A 23,496-nucleotide genomic window follows, 5' to 3' on the forward strand; every position below is an offset into this window, starting at 1 on the left:
AAAATTGCGGTCTTACCCTCCTTCCCTCCGGCCAGTGGCGGCGGCGCCGTTCAGCGATATATGGTTTACCACCTGACGGGTGCAGCTTCGCTCTCGCTTTTTCGTATTTTATACTTGCTTTTTGATAAATCGGCGAAATGACCGATGTGCTCGAAGAATGTGCGTCTTGTGTGTGTGTATAGGTGACCGTACTTGCATTTTCTTCGAGAGATTGGCTACGACAAGTATCTGGAACCAGCGATGGCGAAATCCCATCGTTTCGGCACGGCTGTGCGTCGAGGCAAAGGATGCGTATTAGTGTTGTATTTCAGAGAATTGCCTGTGCTGTTGCGAACGCCTTTGTAGTTATTGTGGACTATGAGGTTGCTGGAACGGGTGTGTTGTACGGCATGCGTGCGTACAAAGGGGTGTACGTATAAGTATGTGCAGTTGCAGGTGACTCATGCTTTTCTATGCGTTCTCTATTTTTCCTATTGTCGCGAAACGATGAACGAGATGGCAAGCTTGTTCACATCTGCAATAGGATACTAAACAGTTAATTGTGCTTTCATGTTTTTTTCGGCCAAAACTCGCCTATTCGTGGCCTCAGGATGTCAGCTTGTGTGTTTTGACAGCTGTGCCTCTGTAAAGGAAGTGACTAAGTCAAACATGCACTGTGTAACATAAACCCATCTGTCTAACATGCATAGCGTCTATTTGTTCTGATGATTGCGACTTCCGCCGCAATTTGTTTCTTTATGAACAGTGTAATTGAATGACAAATATCTCATAAATATCTCACAAATCTCACGAATATCTGCCCTACCATTTATAAATGGCACAAATGTATTGCTAATTTTCACATGCGACGTTGTAGCGCCTTTAAACTGTCGGAGCTCCCAGTTTAATTACAACCTGGCATCGTATGGCGCACATCAAATAATTTAGCTTCTGCTTGCCAGTCGGGTTGCTTAATTAGAAATTTACTTAATATCTCCAAGGTAAAAAAAATCATACGTACATGTGTGCTGACATTTTCATTTAACATGTTATTTTATGCGATAATTACTTATGCCGATTTTCATTGGCTGATTTATAGTATCTTGCGATCGGTCGTACTGTTGCCATATTGTTTCTTTGAACCGTATTCTGTTACTTCGGTAAATGTACTCAAATTGTTTTTTCTTGCCTGTTAGAATGCATTTAATATGCTTCGTTTCTAAAGTGTTTGGGCTGATCCTTTGTGAATTTCTTGAATATTTTTCTCTCCATTGTTTAAACGATTGGTTATAGTTTTTTAGGTCACGAGTCGCAATCAAGCACGACTGCCATGCTTCACAAAAAGGTTACTTTTTTTTTGAAGCTGAAGCGGGCTGATTTATGCGATCGTAAGTATTTTTGTGTTCGCTAATAACTACACTGTGTTCAATATCACAGTAGTAGCACCACATTTACTTGAATGCTTTTTCTACATGAACCAATATATAGTTGTCCTATATTATGCATTGTTAGGTGGCATGCAGATCAAGTGTGCTGTCCAGCCATATATATATATATATATATATATACATATGTCTTGCCCTTGAACAAGCTTCGTGCGACCTCGAAGAATTGTTCACTGCTGTGACGGCCTTATATCACAATTTACAAAACCTCATAGTAGGCGACAGTTCAATTTCACATACTGAGTCCTCTCCCCCAACCAAGAATCTGGCGTCTCTCGGTGATGTGATCCTCCTTCGTGTAATTGTCGTATACTTCGCTGTGACTAATACAGCTTTGCCTTTCCGGCGAAACTGCGCTCTCTCTCTGTCTCTGTCTTCTTTTTTTCTTTTTCTGTGATTACGGGTATAAGCGCTCCTGCGCATGACTGCTGTTGATCCTGATTTCGATTGAATTTGGCTTGACCTCATTTTTGTTACTAAGTTATAGAGTGTTCTCCAACTATCACGCACCAAGACTTAAAAGAGAGCAATTGCGTTACTCGAAGAAAACCTAGTGCATATAGTTTCCAGTTCAGTCGAGTAGACACCACTAGTTGTTTCGTTCCTGAAATTTAATTCGACAAATTCAATTAAATATCAAATTCGAAAAATGCTCTCCAAATTATCAAAGTGTCAATGAGGCATTTGTAGGCACCCCGAACAAGCACCCCCAAATGATATCTAACTGTTGTTTTCAGGGACGTACTAAGTTGCATGTAATTTTTCCCGACTGGCAAACAAACCTCACGAAAATGAAAAATACCACGTGACTGCACAACCACCTGCATTATAAAACAGCGCCCTCAAATAAGCTGATCGAAAGCAACCGCATTGTCTGTCACAAACCCGGAAAGGCAGCGCAGCATCTTGATAATGGTACGGAAGGAGCACCAACAGCAGGTTTCGCGGCTTTGCAGCTATTCCTTCCTCTTACCCCACACCTATTATCCGTCTCTCAAGGCCGACCGATCACATTGATAAAAAAGGCACTTCATACCGCGGCCGAAGCACACTCTCACCGCGCAAGAAACGCGAAAAGTAATGTAACAGGCATAGAATGTTTCAAGATCCCCGCTTTGCTGGCACCTCATCGACAGAGTGCGCGCGCAGCTAGATTTTGCGCCACAAACTTGCTTTGGGCCAAGGCCAAATTAGACTGATGGTTTTAGTGTTCATTAGAGTGTATACGTGCTGTAAAAACAGGTTCATCGCATTAAATAAAAGCAAAATATATAAACCGGGAAGCGGCCCACGTGTTGAGGAAAGGCAAAACCGATGCGTTCAAGAAAGTAAATAACCACATCTAAATTAGCCGAATTGGTAATCGGGATGCCTACACAAAAAAAAAAACAACCACGTCAGATTTCAGTGTGCCCTTATTATCTACGAAGCTGTAAGCGCTGTTGAACACCAGCTGCTGCCTAGACGACGTGTTCGAATGGGTCTCCTTCTGCAGCTACCCAGTACTAAGTCCGCTTTATCACATCTTCAGCGGCTTTCTTGATGACCGACGCTGGAATTCTACTGCAGACATCCGTTATGCCTGTCTTCAGCTAACCTGACGGCCGTCTCTATCATGTAAGCCCGATGTTTCGCATAACTCAAAGAAGGAAATCGAAGGGAGAGAGGTCAGGGGACCTAGCCGCCCAATTTACAGGCCTGTGCCTTCCAATCTATAGCGCATTAAAAGTCGCAATTCAGCCAGTTTCGTGCTTGGCTGCTGCTGCGTGCTGGTGCTCTATCTTGCTTATACCATGGAAGTGGAAGACGGGACAGCGGGACTTCACCGAGAAACCCATCCATCACTCCTGAAGGATTTCGTCCACGTAACGCTTTCCAGTCAGTGTGGGATCGAAGAAGACGGGACTGATTATAGCACCGGCGTAAAATCTGCACCCCACATTGAACGACCACTAGTACTGGTTCCTATTCCCCTTTTTACTCAGTGTGCATTGTAATCACTCCAATAGTGTGCATTACATAAATTTGCCTGGGTGTTTCTGTGAAAATGGGCTTGATTTGTTCACATGATATTACTCAGAAAGTCCGGCTACTCATCGGCTTTTCTGAGGACCCAGTTCAAGACAGGTCTATATTTTCCAAGCATTGGTGCTGGTTAAGGTGGCCCTGGTGAAAGGCCGTCATTTAGAATCCTCCAAACTGATGACTTGGAAATTCGTACCTGTCCGGCCACGTCCAACCTAGCATGAGGGTTTGTGGCCATAAATGCTGTAACATCCGTGCGTGGCTGGTATAGTCGATGCGTTTGGTCTACCGCCACACTTACGTAACTGATTTATATTTGCGGCCCTGCTCTTGTTGCCATTTGCAGCTCCCCAGGCAAAGATAATGTTTTCCGTCTGCTAATTAGAGAAACATATGGCGACTGGTACGAAACAAAACACACCTTTAAACCTTTGCACTGACGTTGTCAATTCGCTTTTGTGGTGATAGACTTTGCGGCAAAAAAAGAAAGAAAATACCATCTGCGCCCTTCATCTACGCTAAGACAACAGCTATCACAGCTTGCTTCCAACTAACACCAAACGCGACGTGTTACTTCTGCCGAGACACGGCAGATAAAGCGCGAGCTCGATCACGATGTTTTACAGTGAAGCTTTACATCGCTAGCCGATTCATCCGACCGTCCGTCTGTCGCTTGTGCGCCGAATACACTTTCGGCGCAACCTCATGCGAATGCACGAAAAAAAAAAAAAGCGAAAGAGAGGCGCGCGATTGGCTGCGCCAGTAGTGACGTCGTTGCTCTCCGTCGCAGCCGAGCGGGCGCGCAGCAGTTTCTCTCCGGCTCCGAAATGTGTGGGCTACGCGTCATACGTACATCTGAGGAGCAGGCAGCTTTCGATCGGCATCCCCGAGAGCAGAACCGCGAACGAGCTCGTCTATGCCGTCCCGAAGCTGCAGCCATGGCACAAAAACAGGCTTTTGCAGCAGAGCGCAAGCAGCAACTGCGTACCAAGGATCCGGCAGCCTACCAAGCCGTCGTTTAATGAGCCGTAGGGATTAAGCCAGTGATAAACACCAGGGCTGCGCGGTTCAGCTTTGCTGGTTAACCATCTGTACGGAGTGCTTGGGCAGTGATTTTTTTCTTTATTGCCTTCATTTCGTTCTGGCTAACTCAGATGGAGCTTGTTCGAGGGCGCTCCTTTATGATGCGGGTGGGAGCGGAGTCACGTGGTATTCGCCACATTTCTGTAGGTTTATTTATCAGTCACAAAAAATTAGTACGCAGTTAGTAGGTCGCTAAAAATACCACAGTTAGATGTAGCTTGGCTGTACGGGCCTACAAATGCCTCCTTTCATAATATGATAGTACGTCTTGAGTTATGCAATTAGTTACAATAACCTAATTAAATCTCAGTAACGAAAAAAATCCTGGCAGCTACTCCACTGTGCTGGAAACAATACGCGCTAAGTTTTCTTCGAGTAAAGCATTGTCTTTTTGTAATGTTTTGGTACATGATAGTTAATTAAGAAACCCTGTATATATTTATGACCTCTGCATGCAGGTGACGATGTTTGCATCCCTAATAAATGTTGTAAATTATTATAAGTGTTTGTAATGAGTTTTTAACTTTGATTACTGGAAAGAAAAGCGATACAGAGACATATCATTCACGTGCATTTCACACGCCGTTGATAAAAGACTTGGCCGAAGGGGTCACTAAAGCCTACAGGTTTTTTTTTTCAAGGTGAAAAAAGCACGCAAATCATTTTGAAGCGAGGTGAAGATATATCAACATAATCATTCTCTAGGCATAGGCTATCCATACCTTTAGAAATAATTGTTAATTGGCTACCTACTTCTCTTTAAGAATATACGAAACTTTGTCCTGTGTATATATTTAAATATGTTGTGTATGTGCATGGTGTTTGCAGTGGGAATTTAAAACAATGTTGAAGTGAGAAAATACGGATGAGGCAGCTACCGCTGGTACTTCTAATGCGCTTTTTATGCTATTGTTAGGATTTGGAGAAATAAAGCTAAGAATGAATTAAAATCCGTGTAGGTCCGCGCCAACAATGATCCAGTAAGCTATTAGCCCCAATAAAATTTTAAGTGAAAAGCTCCAGGAAAGTCAAAATAAATCTGAAATGATGCGGGTGACAAAACTCTGGCAATGACACGCGAAGGCTTCGGCATCGCCGGGGAGACTCAGCTCCCCCCCCCCCCGGAATACTCCGGAGGGGGCTTGGGCCGCGGAGCCCCCTATAGTCGGCGCCTACGATACTACGCGTCCGGACGGTCGACTTTTCCACTCTGACCAACCTCCATATTGCCGGTTGCCACTGAGAAAGCAATGCGCAAACGCCAAGCTCGCATATTGTCGCAAGAAAAAGTGCGTATATCTCGCCACTAATAGTTGGCGCCACGCTCGTGCAGTTGTCACTTTGGGTGACTGTAAAAAATGCTGCGATATATATCCGGCTTCCTGTGTATTCTTGCGCTTCGTGCCGTAAGAGCTGTACTCTCGAATATAGTTGTATAGCATCGGTATAAAGCTAGTTCACGTTCTTATGAAAAAGGAAAAACAATAAAGCAAGCCACTCATAGGTACCTCTCTTTAAAAAAACAATGAAGCACTGCACTAGCTATGCATCGAATGGTGTACAGCGCGTTATTTGCGCCAGTGTGTTTGTGTTTCACGTGCATTTACGCACGTCCTTGTATTTATTCGGAACCAAATCACGTATTCGCAAAAGTTTTGATTGATATTGTCCTATGAGCGTACGCGCTGTAAATCGAGTTTAGCACTATCAATTTTAGGCTCAATCCATGCTTTTTTTCCCGAAATATGTATACACGCTTGAGAGGGAATCAATAAGTGCACGTATTCATACCAGGTATAATCATTTTGGGTTATGTAACAGCCGTGTAAGCCGAGAAAAGCACCGAAACGTCTTATTTCAGACATATCCAAAACAGAATAGTACAGACATCTTCCATACGCTTACGTAAAACGTTCTCAAGTCGTCTTCTGACGACGTTATAAAGATGTCTTAGCAAGATGTAAGCTGATGACATCTTAACAAGACGTCTCCTACCCGTCTTTTGTAGCACGTGTTCCAGACGTGCGTAAAAAGACGTCTTGTAAGCGTCCTAAATAGTGGTAGATGTTTTAGTTCATTTTGGTTGGTCCAATACGTCTTCAAAACGTCTTGCGTTCAGTGGGTATAGGACTTTGACCTCAGAAACGTTTTTCAAGGAGGAGCTACTGCAGTGGATAGCGCGCATCGAAGACCCGAATTTGATGTCATCCTGTAGTATTGATGAAGGGGACGAAACGTCCTTTCTTGCGTATACGAAATGGTTTTGGCAGTCGTAGGCATCCAGGACGTGAAAATCACATCACCGTTGAATAGAAAGTCTCACACATTAAACGCAGAGTAACCAAATGTATTTAACACCTACAGGACAAACTTTTTGCGCCCCTATAATTTTACCACAAAAAAGCCGCTATTTAGTCAGATTGCTTAGATAATGTAATAACGAGCGTGATGACACGTGCGCACAGGCAAACATGAACACATCACACTCAATGATGGTGGGCACTTTCTTTCATAACACTCGCGTGAGGAAGCGCGGCAGCCGCAGCGAGTGAAGCGACATTCGTGCTGCCTATCACTTCAACACAAACTAAGCGGCGAGACCACAGATCATGCGAAGGTATGAGGCGTTGTTGCACCTATAATCTGTGTCCGAAGTTGCCGCCTGAGTAGAACTAACCCCCCTCCCCGCCGCGGCCGCCTTGGGGGCGCGCGAGGACATCGCGCTTCCTCCCCGCGCTGCTTGAACAATTAGGCATTCATGCCGTAACTATAACAACAATACGAATAGGTCGTGTTTTGCAGGATAGATCACCGATCCTGCAGGCCCATTCACCTTGGTTGAAGCGTCAGTATATAGATGACGATGCTCGTTCTATGTCTCGTACAGCAAGAGCAGTGAAAGCTGCTTAAGTGCTGGAGACGACAGTTGTGCTTATGTTTGTCTTCCAGGTGCCGTTATTCGAACATTTGCTTGAGCCAAGCACCATGGGTCAAACGGAACTGTCGCTGGAGCTGTACAACCTGATGGAAAGTATGCACGATAGGGCAGGACTGTCTGACAAAAGGAGGCACGTGGTCAGTCGGCTGGCAGTGAGGCTAGATGATAGGCAGGGGCTCGAGTAAGGTGTCTTACGTGTGCTCTGAGCGCTTCCATGACTATATGGGTCTTCGCTGAGAAATCGTGGGCAATCGCGATTGTTTCATCTATTGAGGAGCACCGCAGCAATCCAAGACACACTAAGTGCCTGGGCCTGGACGCTTTCGAGCGTTCTGCAGGTGTTGGTCAGCACAGGCAGGCTGTATGGAAAATACCCAATAAAGAGCGTCCTGTATAGTTGCATCATTGCATTCACTGACGTACCCCAGGCTTTTCCTCCAAGAATCTTCAACACGTAAGAAACATCCGTCAGGCGCTTCTTTAGGTGGGCCACATGAGGACTCCAACAGAAGTCTCAATCAATGATTACGCCTAAGAATCGATGCGTCCATACGATGTCTCCATCGATGGAGACATCGTATGGTCTTATTGGCGTTCGGCTAAACGCGACCAATGAGCAGTTTTCTGGCGAGATCTTGAGGCCTGGTTCATTTAGGTACGTCGATGTTGACGTGCGAGCTTTTTGAAGCCTTGCGCGTACCTGCGGCCGTGTAACAACAGATTACCAGACGCAGATGTTGGCGCCATACATTGATACTTTAACCGTGTTCGGAAGTCATTCCACAAGACCAATGAGTACAAGGTTGAAAAGCGGAGGACTGAAGACACCGCCGTGCGAAACTCCATGGTGCGTGTAATATTGCGTAAATATTCGGCTATCTGACTAGACTACATCGACTGCCGCAGATCTCGCTGCTATTCGTCGTGCACTTCGCGTAATCTTTGACGAACTGCCCAAGAAATGGAGCGTGTTCAGTGACTCCAATGCTGCTCCTCATTGTTTAGTTTATGCTTTACGCCGCGGACACCACAAACAACTAGTTCTAGAAATCAGACTGCTGCTTCACCACATCGTCGAGCAAGGACACGACATCACGTTACAGTGTATTCTAAGCCACTGTGGGATAAAGGCAATGAACATGCCCATGTAGTAGCACAACCTGCACATGAGGAGGGCTTGCAAGATTCCACTCCATTTTCAAGAACAGACGCAGCAATGAAAACTCGTGTGCTTGAATATGAAGCCATTAAACCTCTATGGAACACACCAAGCTTGAAGCATACACGTCTACACCGACTTGACCCATCCCATCGACCCTCATCCGCACTCTCTCGACTCGAGGCAGCAGTACTTTGCCGACTGTGACTTGGTGTCGCTTTCTCAAGAACTTTCGCCTTCCGAGTCAGTATGGACAAGAGCGTGGCTTGCAGTCACTGTGGTGGCGAGGAGACTATAGAACACGTACTTTGCCACTGTCCTCAATACAACACGCATCAGCTGTCCCTAGCGGCCGTGTTGGCACACCTTGACGACAGGCCACTTTCAGAACAGTCTTGGAATGCCGACATGAACTGTCGTCGCAATAAAAGTGGGTCAAGGATTGATTGACCATTTTACGTGGCAGGTGGCCTATTAGAAAGACTATAATGATTCCATCTCGTCCCCTTTTTTGACGCCTTTTTTGTCCCCACTGCTCATTCCGTCTTTACTTCCCCTTTCCCTAGGGCAGGGTAGCAAACTTAACTTCGGTGAACATCCCCGCCTTCCTCTCCTTTGCATCACTCGCTCTTACACTTTCTCTGAATAGGTCGTGCAGTTAAAGGGCATTGTCACCCATACTTATCACGTTTTTGTTATAAAGATTCTCATACATTACCTCAAACACTAAAGAAATAGCTGATGGAAAAGAAAGGGAAACAATAAACTCAAGCCAAAATTAATCCTTGCTGTCAGTTCTAATGAACGAATGGTCCTATTCTACCCAAATGTCTAAACAGTTCCAGAAGATTATTGCGAAAGTGTGTCTTCGTTTGAACCCTAAGTTTGCCGAAACATAGTGATTCGCAAGTAGAAACGAAGTATGACGACGACTGGATGATGACAATAGGATGATGCACAGCAACCTTTTCTTGGGCGAGTTGGTGTTTGCTGAATGAAATGGTATTGTAGCACAAAAAAAAAACGGAAGAAGCATATAAGTGAGAGAAAGAAGAGAAAAAAAAGGCTGTGCTACACTCATAGCTGTTTATAAGGCACAAAGCTTGCTACATACAAGTTCAACAGTGGAGCTTGTGATGCCTACCTTTTACATGGCTTGCCTAGGTTGTTTGTAGGTTTTGCTAGGTTATGGTAGGTTTCGCTAAGTTGTTCGTAGGATTTGGCTAAGTCGTTTGTAGGTTTTGCGAAGTTATGGTAGGCTTGACTAAGTTGTTTCTGGGTTTTGCGAGGTTATGCTAGGTTTTGCTAAGTTGTCTCATCTGGCTTGACGCTGGAAGTTTTCGAGCAGTCGCAGGCCGCGGTCGCTTTCTCGGCAACGACGAGCGTTCGGGCACCGACTCTCGCGTTCCCTGGACTGAAGCAAGGGATCCTCGGCTCGGCGTCGCCTCTTCTCAAACGCAGCTTCGGCACGATATTCCGGATCAGCTCGGCGGCGACGCATTGCTTTTCGCTTGGCAGTACGGCGCTCTTCCTGGTAAGCCGCTTCGGGCGTCCGGACATTCATCGGTCTACCCATAGCAGCATCACGTATGCACGGAGTATAGGAGGCGAGAGGTGTGTCGCCGCATGGGCTGTTCCGGGCTTTTACTTGCCTTTGACGTCACGACTCCGCCCTACGTGCGTGGGGTGAGAGGAGGTTACGTGGCTCGGTGCTGTCGCAGGTGGTTGCTGGGCAACGCGAGGCGGCGCACAGCTCGGCTGAGTTTTCTGGTAACGCTCCACGGCGGACCTAAAGCTTAAAGAGCTCCGCTGTTAAAAAAAAAAGATATCAGCGCCCGTCTTTCTGCACATTGCTAATCGCGCTGTTATAAGCCCCGTTTTTTCTGAAGTGAGAATCCTAGGAGATAAAACCGCACCGGAACTGCCAGAGGCATATCACACTCATATCAGTGGTCAAGCATGTGTTAGTCAAGCATCTGTTTTGTTATATGATGCGGAAATAAAATTCTTTGGTTTGACGCAAACAAGACGGCCTGTCGCTTGCTCATTGCGGCCCCTTGATGTCGAGATTGTGAGCCGTATATACGTAGCAAACTTTGTGCCTAATAAACAGTTGTGAGTGTAGCACCGCCTTTGTTTTTTCTTTTTCGATTCGGTCTGTCACTTACATTCTTCCTTTTCCGTTTTTTTTTGTGCCACTATACAATATCATTCAGCAATAGGATGTTGATTTCGAAATAATCATGTTGTAATGAAGATTACGACGACGGCATGATGTTAATATTGGTTACTGATGACGACGACTGCGTAACGCTGACGGCGTGACGACTCTATAACGAGGATGGCATTTGACGACTGTAACGAAGATAGCAACAACACGATGGTATGACAACGACGCAGTGATTAGGGTGGCAATAAAACGGGGCAAAATCACGATTGAATGACGACCACATAATTACGATGGCGTATGCGATAGAAATGTTCATGCAACGATGAATCAGTATAGCGATGATGGCATGACGACAATGGGGGCACGACAACTGTAGCACAACGATAGCCCGACGGAATCACGAATGAAGATATTAGAATGTATGCATGACAACGGCGCAGTGATGACTATGGTATGACAGCGTGGGTATGATTATTGAATGACAACAGCATGATTAAGGTGAAATGACAAAGGAATGGCGTCGACGAAACGGCGAAGGTGGTATGGTGAAGACGGCTTGACGATAAAGCATGACGTTTCTGAAATGATGAAACTGGTACGAGCACAGCGTGAGGACAATGGGATAAAGACAAATCTATCAGAGGATGGCATGATGAGAGGCAGATGACAAAGCTGGAATATGATGTGGATGGAAAAAACACTACGGCATCACGGCGACAGTATCATTAAATGCATGACGGTGATTGTTCGGCGACGACACAATGACGACCATGGGTTGATTGACAACGGCGGCATGATCACGATTAAATATCCATAACTTCATTATATATATATATATATATATATATATATATATATATATATATATATATATATATATATAGATAGATAGATAGATAGATAGATAGATAGATAGATAGATTAAAAATGTCCTCATTATGCAAAGACTGGTAAACGCCTTAGCAACGCGATAGCTCAGGAATTGTTTTGCGAGGAAACTAATCCTGCATGATAATGAGCAAACTCACCCATTTGACGTTGTACAACAGTTCCCCATTGGTCCATCCACGGCATTCCTTCTTTTTCATTCCATCATAATCACATTGTCGTCATTTATACGTAGTGTCATGCAGTCGTTGTCATTGCGCCATCTCAATGTCACCGCCATGCCTTCGTGGTTATTCCATCGCCGTCAATCCAGCTTCCCCTTTCCGATTATTATCATGCCTTCCTCGTGAGGCAACCATCATTATGCCATCTCCCACCAGCGTCGTAATGATGTCGTCATAGCGAAGTCGTCCCGCTATCTCACGCCATCGTCTCCATACAGTCGTCGTCACGCTATCGTCGTCATACACTCGTCTTTATCCCACTTTCAACGCTTTTTCAAGGGATGTCTCAATTTTCTTTTTTGTTAATTATCAGATATCAGGAAGGTTAGATACACACGCTTGAAGTGCTTCGATGTGATGAATGGCATAGTTTACAAAACAGAAGTAGTCTTTTTCGTCAAGCTTTTGCTTCTGTACATGGTTCAAAACTTCTTGAATGCCTCTCCTAATGCACAGCAGAGCAGGAGAGTTAATCTTGATGCATGACGTTATTTGAACTGTAGGGGGAACGCAACATAAACAACTTGCACATCTTTGCAACATTGTTCAAGGGTTTGAAGCCTAATTTCGACTAATGAACAAACAAATTTTTTTGAGCATTGAGAGTTTATACAAGCAGATTATTCTAGCGTAAACTAGTAAAAATAAGTGTTGTCATTAAACACTTTAAACAAGATCTAGGAAAGTAGATGTGAAATATGAGGACTGGGATTCTTCCAGCAAACCTTTATTTCAAATCTAAACACTCTAACTAATTTCGACTAGGCACTGTAAGTTGTGGGAAATTTGTAAATTTTTGGGCATGATTTTTTAAATTTTGACTCGTGGAAATAAAGTCAGTGCAGTTGCTTGAACTTTTTTTATTCTGATAAGTTAACACATTCAGACAGCAGTATTATCAGGATATGCGTCTGCTTTGGTGCCGATTACTCAAGCGAATAGCGAACAAACACTCGGGTATGAAGGAGGCGAACCTCCTAAGGTTACTGTAATCTTTCGCAATTAGCAGGGCCGTATAGTAGCCCCCTACCTGAAATTCGCCAAAGCAGAGAAAGACAAGGTCGAGATGATTATTAGGAAGGGGATGAAAGGCGGTTCTCGGTCTTCCCCCGAACACATCAACGAACGAAATCTTTAGTTTAGGGGTGCTCAACACCTTATACGAGCTCATGAAAGCGGCGACAGTATCGCAATATCAAGGACTGCTGCGTTGTCAGGCTGGTACAAGGATCCCGGAGCGACTGGAGTTCGAGATTCAGGCATGTTCTAAGCAGACAGGCAAAGTCCCACCGCGAGTCAGGGACAGGCTGAGAATACTCCCGTTGCCCAAGAATATGCACCCGGTCCATCCCTAGGGCAGGCGAACGGACAGAGCTGAGGTGCTGTAGAAAGAACAGTAAGCCAGGCAGGATGTAATATACACGGGCGCTACCGAATACAAGTAAGGCAAAGTATACGCAGCCATAATTACACGCGAAAACAGAGGCCCTGCCTCGTGCTGCAGCGTGAGACATTTAGGAGCAACGGAGGCGGAAGAAGTCGCCATTGCGCTGGCTCTGACTCAAAAGAATGTGAGAGTTATTGTTAGTGATTCGAAATCTGCAATAAGAAATTTTGATGCAGGCAGGGTCTGAGCCGCAGGTGTACACATATTAGCCGTCGAGCAGCCCCCGGTGGAGCAGGTTTTGCTAATCTGGACACCGGCTCATCAGGGTTTGCGAGCGAACGAGAAGACGCACGCGCTGGCCCGAAGTCTCACTTTCCGGGATCCCAGCGCTGTCTCGGCAACCCCCCGAAGCGATGAACTCCTCCAAACCGGTGACGAACTGAACACTTTTCAAGAAATTCTCAACTATTATATGCTGGGGCGCAAGACTTACCGGAGAGCTAATAATAACCTTACTAAAAGCGAGGAAGTCATGTGGAGGAAGCTGCAAACGAGGGTATTTCCAAACCCACAACTGTGGAGCAAATGGCATCCCTCGGTGTATAGCCCCCGGTGTAGGCACTGTGATGGTATAGCGGACTTAGTCCACATGGTTTGGGCCTTTCCGAGCTTTGATGAGCCAGATAGATGTAAAGAATCCTGGCAGTCTTTGCTACTGAGCCAAGAAGAAAATGCCCAACGACAAGTCATCGGTCTTGCCCTGACCGCCACCGCGTCCGAAGGAATCCCGATCGACGGTTAGGGAGGATGAGTGTGGGCTTAGGCTGAAGCCTCTGCCCCGTCATCTAATTGACGGGTGCAAATAAAGTCAATTCTCTCTCTCTCACGGGAGGAAATATGGATTTATTTAAAGCGTATTCAGGGAAACGTGTGTGCATTACGAAACAACGGGTGACCGTTTAGAAACTTTTTGCAAACGAGAGCTGAATGTTTATTACGATATTCAACGCCTTTTGTGATCATAAAGGGAGGCGCACAAGCATTACATAGGACTGCTGCTAAATCTGGTATCAGGCATTTCTGGAGCTTTAAGACGAAACAAAGTGAAATAACTTTTACTTGTGTTGACCATAATGACAATGGTGCTCCAGTTACTACTTTATTAGATATTCTGACTTCATTGTGCTCTACAAAACCTATGTATAATATTAGTGAACTTCATCGTAAACTTTTTGAGGCGGAAGGCTGGCATATTAGCTACATGGTAGTCAATTACTTTGCAAATGTGTACCACGGTATTTAGTACGTGAACGATATCAGGGGGAGAGGACAGACGGCATTTTTCTCTGTATGCCGTGTTACCACTTGGCGGCATACACCCTGTCAACATACCTTAGAGGTGGGTGCGTTGTAAACCAATTTACCTCCTTATCAGTCCTTTGCTGTGTCTATAAATCACACGTACCCTTACTGTCCATGAAAAAGGCATTTTACAATTTCAAAACATCCATGCAATGGGTGCTTTGCGTTGTCATAACAACCTTTTTCTATAAACGGTACTCACATTGCTTAGAAGAGATGGATCCATGCGCTATTTGTTGCTGCTCCTTGCTATTCCATTCAATATTCACCAGCCTTAACATGAGGCTACAGTTATGCACTACACGACCTGCACATCCAGTTTGACTATAAGAAAGGAGTGAGATTTGCTCGATTTTGTGAGGAACGGGGATGTCACCTACGTTCGTCCTTAAATGGACCAATTTTCATCCCTCATGCACGGGAAGAACAGTACCTCCTCCTCCCAAGCCAACATGTGCGATGCCAGACAAACGAGACCATGGGTGCGATCAGACTTACGAATTGCGCTCATTCTTGGCTGGGAAACATATTGTGCGTAATAAACGTTGTTTATGTCACTTATATTTTCAACCAGTCTCTATAAGCTTTCCTTAGAGTATAGAGGGCATAGCAAGTAGGACACGCTGACAATCAACCTAATCATACGGAGCCTTCAAACACAAAATCCATTCTATACAAACACAGCGTAAATAATGTGGTAAGCGCCACCTGATTTCCATTACGATACGGCGAGGTCACAACAGAGAAGCTCACTAACACTTCGACATAAAAATACATCCTTTAAACAAAACAGATAAACCCCAACACCATACGCACCTAAAAACATTGGTCGCGCTGCGTACACCCACGTGCGTACTAACCGGCTTATACAGCCATGGTGTTTCACCCTGCAATGTGCCAGTGAGCGCTTCTTTGTTCCACGTGAGCAAACTATCAATTTTGACAGAATCGTTCTTTGGATATAATAAGCTAACGGGAAGCTCAAGCCCACACAAACCCCTTACCTATACATAAGACCGCACTATATTGAATGTCCTTCGACCAGCCACTTCCCATTATCAGCACAGCGGAGACGACAAGTAAATAAAATGGGTTTTGACAGCCCATAACAATCTTTGCACCAAAAGAATGTTTTTTGTGAACAGTGGTAATGGCACGCTAAATGCCTCGAGCAGCCAGTCGTGCGGCAATCTTGCGGGCATTCGCGGGTTTCTTTCAAGCTCGGAAAAACATTTTCATGTAGCACGTATTGAACAAAAGAAAGCTGTATCGAGAGTTTTTCATGTCGCTGTACTATTTACTGATTGAGACATTTAATCTAATTAAAATATTTCACAAGTTTATTAATTAATTACGGCTAAATGTCTAATCAGGCGGAATGACGAAAATGATTGCAGTATCTCCAAGCGACGGCAAACATTACCTTGGCTCTGTCCAGCTACGTGGCATTCGCATATTTTTAAATTCTGGGTAAAGTTAGCTTGGACACCCTATATATACTGTGCCAAGGAAAGCATATGTCGCTTTAAAAAAAGATACAAATGCACTTGTCTAATAGTTGGCTCCCCCTTTTAACTTGTTCTCGTTTTGCTCACAGTCTTGAATTTTTATTCCTCGCTTTCCGCGTGTTTTCTCTGCACTTAATCAGTATTGCAGCATGATGTGTCTCTCATGCGATCGACGTTCAGCCGAGAAGAGCCGAATGGGACTTGAGAGAAGGGGCGAAAGAGCAGGCAGCCTGTACAATATAACATTGCGAGAAAAAAAACTATTCCATTCAAACTGCTTTAAACATGAAAGCGAGTTTCAGACTAAGATTGCCTCCTTTCAACATCCGCATCGCCTAAGTGTAGAGGCTTAAATGAGATGGTTCCAAACAGCTGTAGAAACTGTCGCCTCAAGATTAATTAAACGACAGAAAATTAGATCATTTTCTAGCCAAACAAAATTCAAAGCATCGGTAGCAAATGTTCTTAAGACTTGCCCGTGTGATAAACACTTCGTGTGAAGTCGCCAAAGCGAGGGCGAAAGCCGACAGCTTTGAAGTACGCCAAGCCTCTCGTAACCTTTCAAAAACACCTAGGCGGCCGCAACGGTCTCCAGACGTTTGCCTTTGTGTGCGCATCCTCACCTCCTTCCTCACGGCGCGCACCACACCTTGATGCCTGCATGCACTCGCCGGTGCTGTCTCCTTCCAGCGAGCGACGGGGTTAGGGCCGATTTACGCTCAAACCGACCATGGCCGCACGCCGCACCGCATGCAGGCGGTTCGTGAAAAACGGGCGGTCGTCGCGATCGGTCACAGAATTGCATTTAGGCTGAAGCCGCATGATGCGGTGCGGTTCGCATGCGCCCCCTGGTTGTCCAAATAGGTAACCAGCTACTGGCAACATGCATCAGCGAGTTGACAGTCTCGTGTGCTGGCGACGAGCAAAATTTCGCGGCGTGCCAGGATTTTATTACGTTTGCTCTCTTATCAGTTATTTTTTTATTACTTAGCTGTAGCGGTTCGCATGCGCCGGCATCCACACTTCGGTTTGGGGACGTGATGTATGTTGAAAGCCAGCAAACATTCGGCACTGCGCAGAGCAACACTCTTCGAAGTCGGCATGCAACTATCGCCAACACCAGACGACACTGGCATATTTTTGTCGATGTAGGTTGAAGCTTCCGCGTCATGGTGAAAACGCGACTCTTGCACTGTCATATTCTGTGCTGGATGCGTGTGTGGCGTTGACGTGGTGACCCACCTTTGGAACACTGTGCAGTCGTCTTACTTGTGCCGCTTTTTTTGCTTGTTTATTGCTACAGCATAATGTTGCGACAACATGCGTCACTATGTGCTCGGTTGTGTGTGACGCGATGGCGCACTTTTTGTAGCTGTGCTAGCGAAAGCTTGTATTGTGGACAAGCGACGCACCACCGATGCTCGGCTGGACAAAGCACCACCGCAGAAGAAACGGGAAGCGACGCCACCCCGAGTCGAGTTCTGAGAATCCTTCGTCGTCGCCCTCAGCGTCTCGGCCACCGGACAGGGACCGAGAGTTTGCCCCCTCGAACACATGCAGCTCTCACCTGCGTCTTTTGTAGAAAATAAACGCAGTCTGTTTGCTGCCACCAACCAATCCCCACTCCTTTCACGGATGGGGCCAGACCCCATACGTAACACTGGCGATGAGGCAGGAGTTGCGAAGCGGATTTTTCGAAGCTAAAAGCCATGGCTACAGGACGAATGCACGGCGCTGCCGAGCCTTTATCCGGCAAATCATAGGAATCGTGGATCCAGTGCCTCGACTTTTACTTCGTGGCGAACGATGTCAGCGAAGAAGCAGGCACTTCTCCTCACGCTTTGTGAAGCCGACACTTTTGAACATGTGTGCGCGCGCTGATAGCGTCGAAGATCCCAAGAGAAGTCAACTTCAATGATTTAGTGACACTTGTCGGGCGGCACTTCGACACCAGGACATCCGAGCTTTACAGGCGGTACGTGTTTCAAAGACCCGACCAACGGCCAGACGAGTCGATCAGCAGCTACGCTGCAGCCCTCGGAACCTTGACAGCCGATTGCAACTTCGGAGCGCTGCCTTCGGCTACAATATCGACGACGTCACCTGACACCCAAACGACCGCTTCAGCAACGAACCCAACTATGCCGCCCCAAGATGTGATGCTCCGGGACAGGTTCGTCCGCGGCGTCTGGGACGAACATCTTCCACAGAGACTGTTCGCAGAAAAAGCCTGACAATTCAACGCGCTGTGGACTTGGCCCTGTCAGCGGAAAGTGCGTCAAGGCATCAGCGATGTATCAAGGGAGTGACAAACTCGGGGGAAATTATCAGGACGTCGCAAATTAAACCAGTAGGCAAGCGTACGTCAGCACGACATTGCTATCGATGCGATGGCTTGCACGACCCTGAAACGTGCAAATGGAAGACAGCCGAGTGCCGTTTCTGCTCCAAGGAAGGTCACATCGAGCATGCATTCATCTCAAATTAAAAAAAGAAAAACACATAACCACACTCCGACAACTAGCAGCTACGGGCACACAGTGCCAACCCACCACCTGTCAGCAAATCCTGCTGCAAGCTGCACATTGTGAGCGTACGTACACACTGCCTCAAGTTCCTCGTGGACTTGAGAGTGGAGGGAAAGCCAGTCCAGTTTGAGGTGGATACAGGTTCGACATGCTCCCTAATAAGCGAGGACACGGTCTACAGAATGTGGAAGAAAAACACTGCGTGATTTTAATGCGAGCCGCTCGATTTGCGCACATGGTCAGGAAAAGGATTACACGTCCTGGGCTCTACACAAGTTCCTGTGAGGTTGAGTTCAAAGGACTATCTGCTGCCGTTGTTGGTTATGAAGGCCACCAGGTGTAACCTCCTAGGAAGAGATTGGTTTTTGGCACTTTACATTCAGGTGAAGGGGACCAACAACATTGGAGAGCCAGCACTAGAAATTACAGAGATCCTGGGATGACACTCAGATGTCTTCAAGGAAGACATTGGAAGCTATACAGGTCCTTTAGTTCACCTGGAACTCAAAGACGGTGGGACAGCAATGTTTTGCAAGGCTCATCCGATTTTAGTGGCGCTGCAGGCACTTATGGAACATAAGCTTGATCATCTACAGCGCCAATTGGTATCCTAAAACCAACGCAGCATACCGAATGGGCAACCTCATTGGTACTTGTTCGGAAGACCGATGGTACAGTCAGTGTCTGTGGTGACTACAGCAGTACTGTTAATGCAGCAGTAAAGAAGGCATTGTACCCGCTACCAACTACAGATTAAGTGTTCGCAAACCTTCATGGTGGAACCCTCTTCTCAATGTTGGATCTTTATCAAGCATATCAACAACTGAAACATGAAGAAACTGCAGCACTGCTCACAGCGAACACCACAATATGACTATTCAGGGTGTAATGCCTCCCATTCTGAATTTCCACGGCACCAGCTATCTTCCAGTGCATGAGGGAGACAAAGATACCTGGAATTCCAGGGGTGCGTGTTCACCTTGATGAAATCATTGACAACGAGAATAGTGCAAATGAGCACGCACAGCATCTGAATCAGGTTCTGTCGAGGCTAACTAAGAAAGGCTTACGTCTCAAGAAAGAAAAATGCAGGTTTGGAATTACGTCAGTTGAGTTTCCGGGACATCGAATTGACATCAATGGTGTTCGCAACACCGAGAAAAAGGTTGACGCTATACTTTAAGCACCCAAACCGTCTGACAAGACATCCCTAAGGGCTTTTCTGCGCCTTATTTCATTTGACGACTGTGTTTTGAAGAACAGAGCGATGGTTGTGGTGGAATTGTATAGGCTCCTAGAGAAAAACACGCCCTGGAAGTGGAAGAGCAAGCATCAAGCCAATTCCGAGGCGCTTAAGGTGATGATCCGTGCATCTACAGTGCTCGCTCACTACGACGAGACGAAGCCCCTTCTTTTGTTCGTGGACGCATCGCCGCACGGTGTTGATGCCGTTCTCGCTCGGGAAGATGCTATCGGCAGAGAGGCGTCCATTGCATTCGGTTCATGAACACTGGGAAGTGCCGAAAGGAGCTACTTCCAACTCAACAAAGAAAGTGTAGCAGTAATCTACGGCATCAGTCATTTTCATAAATACATAGCTGGTCGGCATGTGACCATAATAAGAGATCGCTAGGCATTGATTGGAATCGTGAGTGAAACAAAGCAAGTACCCCGGGTCTTTTCATCAAGGATGACGCGATCGTGCCTTAAACTAGCAACGCAAGATTACAGGTTGCTGTACTGGCCTGGCCTACTGCACCGAAATGCGGACACTCTTAGCAGACTTCCACTACCGGCACAAGTTGATGAGCCTTATCCCCCAGGAGACGTGCTCATGTTGGCTACCATGCCCAGCTTCGAGCTTTCACCGCGTCAACTAGCAGGAATGACTTGAGAGGACTCACTTTTATCGCAAGTGCTGGAGGCTGTCTCAAACGGTGAAGTTCATAAACTGCCAAAAGAACAGTTTTCATCGTGCAGGAAACTGGAGACTGAGCTTTCAGCACAGGAAGGGTGTCGTTAGAGGCTCGCGGATGGTAACTCCAACAAAGGCGCTAAATTACCTTCTTAAATTCGCACCTGCAAACCACCACATAATTGTGGCCATGAAGCCATGCGCACGAAGGTACTTTTGGTGGCCAGGCATTGACGCAGATATCGAACAGCTCGCTATAAACTGTGCAACTTGTTGTCGACACCAAAGGGCACCAGTGCCCAAATAGGAACGCACAAGAACGCCTTGGGACACAGTTCACGCAGACTTTGTTGGTCCCGTAGAAGGCAGAATGCTGGCTAATTGTTGTGGACGCATACAGCAAATGGCTGGAATGGTTGGGAGTGTCCTTCATGCGCAATACACAGTCTGCCACATTGATTTAGGAGCTCTGGAACCTTTTCGCAGCTTTTGGGCTCCCCAAAAAGCTTGTGACTGATGACGGACCATCCTTCGTTTCAGTAGAAGTTGAGAGCTTCCTAAAGAAGAATGGGGTGACCCACGTAACAAGTGCACCATATCATCCTACAACGAATGGCCAAGCAGAAAGGATGGTTTTTGAAACAAAGCGAGCATTAGCCGAAAACAAGGACGGAACATTCTCGTGTAAGCTGGCCCAGTTTGTGCTAAAGCAACGTACCACCACCTGCACATCAACGGGCAAAATTGCAGCTGCACTTTTGTTTGGGCGCGAGCTGGATACAGGTCTCACATGCATTCAGCCTCAAGTAAAAGCGAACAAAAACCATACCAACTGCAACAGGAACACAAAGTCGAAAGTACTCGCTGTCGGACAAGTAGTCTTCTTTCGAAACTTCGGAGGCAATCTGATCTGAACGGAGGGAATGGTTTTGGAAAAGCTAGGCCACAGATCGTGGCTCATTAAAAGCCCTAACAGGTTAGTGCGATGACAATGTGACCACATCAAGCCCGGCGCTTTGAGACATCCCGCAGAAGATTCGGCGAAGCAGGATAAGGGCTGTACAATAAACGCGAGTAGTGTCCCGCTCCCATTTATGCTTGGGATAAAAGCAGATAACTCCACGTCGTCAGAGGCCACTCTCTCAGGAACGCTGGAGCCTTCGCAATCATCGGTGACCAAACCAGAGATTGGCACTGCCCCTGTGACCGTGCCAAACAGGACTGCAGAGTCATGCCCGCAGCGGGAACACTGCCCCCCGGATCACTACGGCGACTCCGTCTAAGGGAGGAAAGTGTTGTGTACAAGCGACGCACCACCGCTCCTTGGCTGGACAAAGCACCAGTGCGGACGAAACAGGAAGCGACCCCACCCCGAGTCGAGTTCCAAGAATTCTCCATCACCCCCAGCGTCTCGGCCACTGGACAGGGACCGAGAGTTTGCCCCCTCGAACACATGCGGTTCTCGTCTGCGTCACTTGTAGAAAATAAACTCGGCCTATTTTTCTGCCACAAATCAATGCGCATTCCTTTCATGAATGACGCCAGACCCTGTACATAACAGCTTGCAAGAACGCGCATACACGAACACACAGGTGTGTCTAAGCCAATGAGCAAGGGATCTGTCGCAGCAACAGCGTGGCACGCTGAAGCGCCGCGTTATATTTTAACATACTCCTATATACAGATGGTTCTATTATCACGGAATACAGCTGTGTTGATTGACAAGTCACTTCATCACCGAGCACGCGTATCAATCATCAACAATGGCTTGTTTATTCAGTTACACTTTGGTGCTGAGGTCTTTTAGTAGCTGTCAATAGTGAGCCTACAATTGATTACATGATGTAATATGGCATCGTACTTTGGAACAATGATGAAACACCGAATGAACGTACAGGAGCACTGTGGAACACACACAGAGCTAGTATTTGTTCATTCTATGTTACGTCATTTTTTCAAAGTGCACTGCCATATTAAGTCATGACTAACCAACTAGCCCACCAGTAAGTCTTAACCAATTTATTACAATTATGACGGACATAAAAATTATATGTACATATCATAGTTGCTTCTTCAGGCAGAGATGCTTGTCGGATATGTTTTCAAGAGAAGAATGTTTGCATGAAAGCAAATATTAATTCATATTGCTGTCCATTCTTGTTGGTGCTGAAAATGTCCCTGCAAATAGAAGTAGTGTTGTGTCATTCATGCCTTAAGAGATGACAGAGGTCTACAGGGGCACACAAGGCAGCAATGTCCATGCATAAAGGCCTGGGTGGCCCATCTGCTGCCCCTTCACTATTTATCCATACCTCTACCAGCATTTAAACAATGTACATCCTGTGGTCAAAATGAATACAGGCATGCTTGCTCTCTCAGCAATGGTGACAGTCAAGGATGATTGCCTTGAGACCGTTTGCTGCTGTCAACATCATTTATGCATGCATTCTCTTTTTATTCTTTTCCCTAGATATAAAAGAAGCTTGCACAGTCAGTAAGCTATAGCAAAGTAATGTTACTTGATTGCGTTGGGCATGCCCCAAATGTCCCATTCATGTAGTGACAACCTAGCTAGCTAATGCACAACCAAATTAAAAAGAGAAGTGCATAGGCTAACAAACAGGTGCACAGTAACTGTACTTCATCTCAAAGCAAACCAAGATTATCAAGCAACTATAGAGATCTAGATCAAGGGGGCGCAAGCATTGAGGCCCCGTAGTACTTGGGGCCTCAACGATTGCATCCCCCTGATCTAAAACTCTTTAATAACCTTTGCAATGAGTGCAGTGATCTTGCATGCGAAATGGTTGATGTAGTAAGTCGTTTTATATTTGCCTTTCTGAATCAGTAACAGCTTATACAGGTACACGACAATGAAATGAAAT

The sequence above is a fragment of the Dermacentor andersoni genome, chromosome 1 (genome assembly GCF_023375885.2).
Source record: "Dermacentor andersoni chromosome 1, qqDerAnde1_hic_scaffold, whole genome shotgun sequence".
Taxonomy (NCBI): domain Eukaryota; kingdom Metazoa; phylum Arthropoda; class Arachnida; order Ixodida; family Ixodidae; genus Dermacentor; species Dermacentor andersoni.